Here is a 9,477-nt window from a genome sequence, read left to right on the forward strand (position 1 = left end):
AAAACAATTTTTTTTTTTTTGAATAATTAGTTGAAGTATTTAAATTAATCTCAGAGGGTACATCATAGATTCATAGTGTTACAAACTTACAATGCTCTTAATTACATCTTAACAACTCTACAATTCATATTAATCCAAATTCTCTCAGCTTTTCCTCTGAGTCCCCCTTCCTTTGCTTCAGACCCGTTAACTCATCTCTGTGAGCAGAAATATATATTTACGTCAATTTCAGGTTTATTCGTGTTAAGAAAAGAAGACATCTAAATTGTATAATATACATACTATATATATGCCCCTGTATAGGGCTGGCAAAAAAATTTGTAGTTCGTGATTCGATTCGGGTTTGATTCGAGTTTAATTTGTTCGAAATGGGTTCGAATTGAAACAAACCAAATCAGGTTCGGTTCGAAATTAATTCAAACCAAACTCAAACCTAGCCTGGTTCGATCGAAATGGGTTCGCGAATTTTTATGGTTTGAATCTCATAATAACATCGGCCGTTCATTTATCTGATGAAATTCAAACCCAAGATAAAAAGTCATAATTTAACTTAGTCGACGCTTCAACGCTCTCAAATCTCAATAACCTAAATCTCTCTCCGTCTCTCCCTAACTCACTTTCCATCTCGCTCTAAAAGCTAGTGCACAAATCTTAAAGCGCCCATAATACTGCTCCCATATCACCCCTGAATAGGCACCCGACACGTTGGACACGCAAAAGTTGAGATATCTCAGAGGATTCGCACTCCACGTAGATAGCACATGCTAGCAAGTGGCTTTTACATGTCGTTCTATTGTGGTCGTCTTCTTTGATTATTCATGAAACGGGTCAGTTAAGGGATATCACTATTTGTTTCATTTTTAACTGTAGAGTTTTCTTCAGAATAAATCTTTAGAGGTTGGCGCAAAAAGTTAAATTGAAACAAACTATGAGTCTCTCTGACCGACCGCGTAGGGGGTGAATTCGTATCCTCTAAGATATCTCAAACTTTGCGTGACTTTATGGAATTTATCAACCGTTTAAATACGCTATGCACAAATCTTAAAGCGCCCATAATACTGCTCCCATATCACCCCTGAATAGGCACCCGACACGTTGGACACGCAAAAGTTGAGATATCTCAGAGGATTCGCACTCCCCGTAGACAGCACATGCTAGCAAGTGGCTTTTACATGTCGTTCTATTGTGGTCGTCTTCTTTGATTATTCATGAAACGGGTCAGTTAAGGGATATCACTATCTGTTTCATTTTTAACTGTAGAGTTTTCTTCATAATAAATCTTTAGAGGTTGGCGCAAAAAGTTAAATTGAAACAAACTATGAGTCTCTCTGACCGACCGCGTAGGGGGTGAATTCGTATCCTCTGAGATATCTCAAACTTTGCGTGACTTTATGGAAAATCTCAACCGTTTAAATACGCTCCGCACAAATCTTAAAGCGCCCATAATACTGCTCCCTTATCACCCCCGAATAGGCACCCGACACGTTGGACACGCAAAAGTTGAGATATCTCAGAGGATTCGCACTCCGCGTAGACAGCACATGCTAGCAAGTGGCTTTTACATGTCGTTCTATTGTGGTCGTCCTCTTTGATTATTCATGAAACGGGTCAGTTAAGGGATATCACTATCTGTTTCATTTTTAACTGTAGAGTTTTCTTCAGAATAAATCTTTAGAGGTTGGCGCAAAAAGTTAAATTGAAACAAACTATGAGTCTCTCTGACCGACCGCGTAGGGGGTGAATTCGTATCCTCTGAGATATCTCAAACTTTGCGTGACATTATGGAAAATCTCAACCGTCTAAATACGCTCTGCACAAATCTTAAAGCGCCCGTAATACTGCTCCCATATCACCCCCGAATAGGCACCCGACACGTTGGACACGCAAAAGTTGAGATATCTCAGAGGATTCGCACTCCGCGTAGACAGCACATGCTAGCAAGTGGCTTTTACATGTCGTTCTATTGTGGTCGTCTTCTTTCATTATTCATGAAACGGGTCAGTTAAGGGATATCACTATCTGTTTCATTTTTAACTGTAGAGTTTTCTTCAGAATAAATCTTTAGAGGTTGGCGCAAAAAGTTAAATTGAAACAAACTATGAGTCTCTCTGACCTACCGCGTAGGGGGTGAATTCGTATCCTCTAAGATATCTCAAACTTTGCGTGACTTTATGGAATTTATCAACCGTTTAAATACGCTATGCACAAATCTTAAAGCGCCCATAATACTGCTCCCATATCACCCCTGAATAGGCACCCGACACGTTGGACACGCAAAAGTTGAGATATCTTAGAGGATTCGCACTCCCCGTAGACAGCACATGCTAGCAAGTGGCTTTTACATGTCGTTCTATTGTGGTCGTCTTCTTTGATTATTCATGAAACGGGTCAGTTAAGGGATATCACTATCTGTTTCATTTTTAACTGTAGAGTTTTCTTCAGAATAAATCTTTAGAGGTTGGCGCAAAAAGTTAAATTGAAACAAACTATGAGTCTCTCTGACCGATCGCATAGGGGGTGAATTCGTATCCTCTGAGATATCTCAAACTTTGCGTGACTTTATGGAATTTATCAACCGTTTAAATACGCTATGCACAAATCTTAAAGCGCCCATAATACTGCTCCCATATCATCCCCGAATAGGCACCCGACACGTTGGACACGCAAAAGTTGAGATATCTCAGAGGATTCGCACTCCGCGTAGACAGCACATGCTAGCAAGTGGCTTTTACATGTCGTTCTATTGTGGTCGTCTTCTTTGATTATTCATTAAACGGGTCAGTTAAGGGATATCACTATCTGTTTCATTTTTAACTGTAGAGTTTTCTTCAGAATAAATCTTTAGAGGTTGGCGCAAAAAGTTAAATTGAAACAAACTATGAGTCTCTCTGACCGACCGCGTAGGGGGTGAATTCGTATCCTCTGAGATATCTCAAACTTTGCGTGACTTTATGGAAAATCTCAACCGTTTAAATACGCTCTGCACAAATCTTAAAGCGCCCATAATACTGCTCCCTTATCACCCCCGAATAGGCACCCGACACGTTGGACACGCAAAAGTTGAGATATCTCAGAGGATTCGCACTCCGCGTAGACAGCACATGCTAGCAAGTGGCTTTTACATGTCGTTCTATTGTGGTCGTCTTCTTTGATTATTCATGAAACGGGTCAGTTAAGGGATATCACTATCTGTTTCATTTTTAACTGTAGAGTTTTCTTCATAATAAATCTTTAGAGGTTGGCGCAAAAAGTTAAATTGAAACAAACTATGAGTCTCTCTGACCGACCGCGTAGGGGGTGAATTCGTATCCTCTGAGATATCTCAAACTTTGCGTGACTTTATGGAAAATCTCAACCATTTAAATACGCTCTGCACAAATCTTAAAGCGCCCATAATACTGCTCCCTTATCACCCCCGAATAGGCACCCGACACGTTGGACACGCAAAAGTTGAGATATCTCAGAGGATTCGCACTCCGCGTAGACAGCACATGCTAGCAAGTGGCTTTTACATGTCGTTCTATTGTGGTCGTCTTCTTTGATTATTCATGAAACGGGTCAGTTAACGGATATCACTATCTGTTTCATTTTTAACTGTAGAGTTTTCTTCATAATAAATCTTTAGAGGTTGGCGCAAAAAGTTAAATTGAAACAAACTATGAGTCTCTCTGACCGACCGCGTAGGGGGTGAATTCGTATCCTCTGAGATATCTCAAACTTTGCGTGACTTTATGGAAAATCTCAACCGTTTAAATACGCTCTGCACAAATCTTAAAGCGCCCATAATACTGCTCCCTTATCACCCCCGAATAGGCACCCGACACGTTGGACACGCAAAAGTTGAGATATCTCAGAGGATTCGCACTCCGCGTAGACAGCACATGCTAGCAAGTGGCTTTTACATGTCGTTCTATTGTGGTCGTCTTCTTTGATTATTCATGAAACGGGTCAGTTAAGGGATATCACTATCTGTTTCATTTTTAACTGTAGAGTTTTCTTCATAATAAATCTTTAGAGGTTGGCGCAAAAAGTTAAATTGAAACAAACTATGAGTCTCTCTGACCGACCGCGTAGGGGGTGAATTCGTATCCTCTGAGATATCTCAAACTTTGCGTGACTTTATGGAAAATCTCAACCGTTTAAATACGCTCCGCACAAATCTTAAAGCGCCCATAATACTGCTCCCTTATCACCCCCGAATAGGCACCCGACACGTTGGACACGCAAAAGTTGAGATATCTCAGAGGATTCGCACTCCGCGTAGACAGCACATGCTAGCAAGTGGCTTTTACATGTCGTTCTATTGTGGTCGTCTTCTTTGATTATTCATGAAACGGGTCAGTTAAGGGATATCACTATCTGTTTCATTTTTAACTGTAGAGTTTTCTTCATAATAAATCTTTAGAGGTTGGCGCAAAAAGTTAAATTGAAACAAACTATGAGTCTCTCTGACCGACCGCGTAGGGGGTGAATTCGTATCCTCTGAGATATCTCAAACTTTGCGTGACATGATGGAAATTCTCAACCGTTTAAATACGCTCTGCACAAATCTTAAAGCGCCCAGAATACTGCTCCCATATCACCCCCGAATAGGCACCCGACACGTTGGACAGGCAAAAGTTGAGATATTTCAGAGGATCCGCACTCCGCGTAGACAGCACATGCTAGCAAGTGGCTTTTACATGTCGTTCTATTGTGGTCGTCTTCTTTGATTATTCATGAAACGGGTCAGTTAAGGGATATCACTATCTGTTTCATTTTTAACTTTAGAGTTTTCTTCATAATAAATCTTTAGAGGTTGGCGCAAAAAGTTAAATTGAAACAAACTATGAGTCTCTCTGACCGACCGCGTAGGGAGCGAATTCGTATCCTCTGAGATATCTCAAACTTTGCGTGACTTTACGGAATTTATCAACCGTTTAAATACGCTATGCAGAAATCTTAAAGCGCCCATAATACTGCTCCCATATCACCCCCGAATAGGCACCCGACACGTTGGACACGCAAAAGTTGAGATATCTCAGAGGATTCGCACTCCGCGTAGACAGCACATGCTAGCAAGGGGCTTTTACATGTCGTTCTATTGTGGTCGTCTTCTTTGATTATTCATGAAATGGGTCAGTTAAGGGATATCACTATCTGTTTCATTTTTAATTGTAGAGTTTTCTTCATAATAAATCTTTAGAGGTTGGCGCAAAAAGTTAAATTGAAACAAACTATGAGTCTCTCTGACCGACCGCGTAGGGGGTGAATTCGTATCCTCTGAGATATCTCAAAATTTGCTTGACTTTATGAAAAATCTCAACCGTTTAAATACGATATGCACAAATCTTAAAGCGCCCATAATACTGCTCCCATATCACCCCCGAATAGGCACCTGACACGTTGGACACGCAAAAGTTGAGATATCTCAGAGGATTCGCACTCCGCGTAGACAGCACATGCTAGCAAGTGGCTTTTACATGTCGTTCTATTGTGGTCGTCTTCTTTGATTATTCATGAAACGGGTCAGTTAAGGGATATCACTATCTGTTTCATTTTTAACTGTAGAGTTTTCTTCATAATAAATCTTTAGAGGTTGGCGCAAAAAGTTAAATTGAAACAAACTATGAGTCTCTCTGACCGACCGCGTAGGGGGTGAATTCGTATCCTCTGAGATATCTCAAACTTTGCGTGACATTATGGAAAATCTCAACCGTTTAAATACGCTCTGCACAAATCTTAAAGCGCCCATAATACTGCTCCCATATCACCCCCGAATAGGCACCCGACACGTTGGACACGCAAAAGTTGAGATATCTCAGAGGATTCGCACTCCGCGTAGACAGCACATGCTAGCAAGTGGCTTTTACATGTCGTTCTATTGTGGTCGTCTTCTTTGATTATTCATGAAACGGGTCAGTTAACGGATATCACTATCTGTTTCATTTTTAACTGTAGAGTTTTCTTCATAATAAATCTTTAGAGGTTGGCGCAAAAAGTTAAATTGAAACAAACTATGAGTCTCTCTGACCGACCGCGTAGGGAGTGAATTCGTATCCTCTGAGATATCTCAAACTTTGCGTGACTTTACGGAAAATCTCAACCGTTTAAATACGCTCAGCACAAATCTTAAAGCGCCCATAATACTGCTCCCATATCACCCCTGAATAAGCACCCGACACGTTGGACACGCAAAAGTTGAGATATCTCAGAGGATTCGCACTCCGCGTAGACAGCACATGCTAGCAAGTGGCTTTTACATGTCGTTCTATTGTGGTCGTCTTCTTTGATTATTCATGAAACGGGTCAGTTAAGGGATATCACTATCTGTTTCATTTTTAACTATAGAGTTTTCTTCATAATAAATCTTTAGAGGTTGGCGCAAAAGGTTAAATTGAAACAAACTATGAGTCTCTCTGACCGACCGCGTAGGGAGTGAATTCGTATCCTCTGAGATATCTCAAACTTTGCGTGACTTTACGGAATTTATCAACCGTTTAAATACGCTCTGCACAAATCTTAAAGCGCCCATAATACTGCTCCCATATCACCCCCGAATAGGCACCCGACACGTTGGACACGCAAAAGTTGAGATATCTCAGAGGATTCGCACTCCGCGTAGACAGCACATGCTAGCAAGGGGCTTTTACATGTTGTTCTATTGTGGTCGTCTTCTTTGATTATTCATGAAACGGGTTAGTTAAGGGATATCACTATATGTTTCATTTTTAACTGTAGTGTTTTCTTCAGAAAAAATCTTTAGAGGTTGGCGCAAAAAGTTAAATTGAAACAAACTATGAGTCTCTCTGACCGACCGCGTAGGGGGTGAATTTGTATCCTCTGAGATATCTCAAACTTTGCGTGACTTTACGGAATTTATCAACTGTTTAAATACGCTCAGCACAAATCTTAAAGCGCCCATAATACTGCTCCCATATCACCCCCGAATAAGCACCCGACACGTTGGACACGCAAAAGTTGAGATATCTCAGAGGATTCGCACTCCGCGTAGACAGCACATGCTAGCAAGTGGCTTTTACATGTCGTTCTATTGTGGTCGTCTTCTTTGATTATTCATGAAACGTGTCAGTTAAGGGATATCACTATCTGTTTCATTTTTAACTATAGAGTTTTCTTCATAATAAATCTTTAGATGTTGGCGCAAAAAGTTAAATTGAAACAAACTATGAGTCTCTCTGACCGACCGCGTAGGGGGTGAATTCGTATCCTCTGAGATATCTCAAACTTTGCGTGACTTTACGGAATTTATCAACCGTTTAAATACGCTCTGCACAAATCTTAAAGCGCCCATAATACTGCTTCCATATCACCCCCGAATAGGCACCCGACACGTTGGACACGCAAAAGTTGAGATATCTCAGAGGATTCGCACTCCGCGTAGACAGCACATGCTAGCAAGGGGCTTTTACATGTCGTTCTATTGTGGTCGTCTTCTTTGATTATTCATGAAACGGGTCAGTTAAGGGATATCACTATCTGTTTCATTTTTAACTGTAGAGTTTTCTTCATAATAAATCTTTAGAGGTTGGCGCAAAAAGTTAAATTGAAACAAACTATTAGTCTCTCTGACCGACCGCGTAGGGGGTGAATTCGTATCCTCTGAGATATCTCAAACTTTGCGTGACTTTATGGAAAATCTCAACCGTTTAAATACGCTCTGCAGAAATCTTAAAGCGCCCATAATACTGCTCCCATATCACCCCCGAATAGGCACCCGACACGTTGGACACGCAAAAGTTGAGATATCTCAGAGGATTCGCACTCCGCGTAGACAGCACATGCTAGCAAGGGGCTTTTACATGTCGTTCTATTGTGGTCGTCTTCTTTGATTATTCATGAAACGGGTCAGTTAAGGGATATCACTATATGTTTCATTTTTAACTGTAGAGTTTTCTTCAGAATAAATCTTTAGAGGTTGGCGCAAAAAGTTAAATTGAAACAAACTATGAGTCTCTCTGACCGACCGCGTAGGGGGTGAATTTGTATCCTCTGAGATATCTCAAACTTTGCGTGACTTTACGGAATTTATCAACTGTTTAAATACGCTCAGCACAAATCTTAAAGCGCCCATAATACTGCTCCCATATCACCCCCGAATAAGCACCCGACACGTTGGACACGCAAAAGTTGAGATATCTAAGAGGATTCGCACTCCGCGTAGACAGCACATGCTAGCAAGTGGCTTTTACATGTCGTTCTATTGTGGTCGTCTTCTTTGATTATTCATGAAACGGGTCAATTAAGGGATATCACTATCTGTTTCATTTTTAACTGTAGAGTTTTCTTCAGAATAAATCTTTAGAGGTTGGCGCAAAAAGTTAAATTGAAACAAACTATGAGTCTCTCTGACCGACCGCGTAGGGGGTGAATTCGTATCCTCTGAGATATCTCAAACTTTGCGTGACTTTATGGAATTTATCAACCGTTTAAATAGTTTTACACGAATCTCAAAACAAAAATTGAGATATCTCAGAGGATACGCACTCGTAGGGTGTAAGGACTGTAGGGTACAGCGGAAGGACATCTGGAGAAAGGTGTAGGTCCGATGTCCATCGGATCTAGTTTGGTTTCGATGGGCAGATATACCGTCTAATTTGCTTCAGGATTTGTGCACACGAATATTAAAGGAGACCCGAAAGTTCTGGCGCGAATCCTAAAGCCAATTCGACGGTGAATAAACCTGTTGGAACCAAAGTAGGTCCAGTGCCCATCGGATCGGACCTACTCTGTTTCCGGACATCTGACTCAACTCTATCGGTTGAGTTGTTAATTGGTTAATTCTGTTTAAAGTAAACTATGAAAAGTCAAAACAAAATGTTTTGTTGGGTTTTTACTTTTTACAGATGAAAACCGAATAACCAATCTACAAATACCAGATTCTACTTTAGTTTGTTTGATTTAACTGAATTAATATGGGAAACTCAACTTATAAGCAATAATATGATTACTAACTAGCTAATTTATGTATTAATATTATTAATTTAATTTTGCAATACTGATACAGTAATTACTACTATTTAAACTGTGGAGGTTTCTCACCATTGGGCCATTGGGCATTGGATAATTAAATTTAAAGTGGTATGTCATGGCGGTCTAGCTAGATCTAAAAGCGATCATGGTACTGTTGAAGAATTAAGGAGCAATCTGTCACGCGCGCAGTTGCTTGCCTGCCTCATTTGCCTGCCTCGAGTAATCTATATATATTAATTAAGGATGCTCATTAAGCTAGCTTCTTCAATCTTCTTGGCGGCCTTTCAAATGTTACAATCAATCAGTCTAATTAAGGCTCTATATAACTTCTTAATTGCCATGTCCAGGTATATATGCAGGATTATGCGCGCGGTAGGTGGTGTTTAGTCATTTATCCATATATATTCAAAGGGATTTGCTTTGTTAGAGTGTGGATCGTGATTAATTTCAAGTTAGGGGGAATTTCATGTATACTCCTCAAAAATTTCAAAATTAGGTATTTTC

The sequence above is a fragment of the Carex rostrata genome, chromosome 22 (genome assembly GCF_964058835.1).
Source record: "Carex rostrata chromosome 22, lpCarRost1.2, whole genome shotgun sequence".
In the NCBI taxonomy this organism is placed as follows: Eukaryota; Viridiplantae; Streptophyta; class Magnoliopsida; order Poales; family Cyperaceae; genus Carex; species Carex rostrata.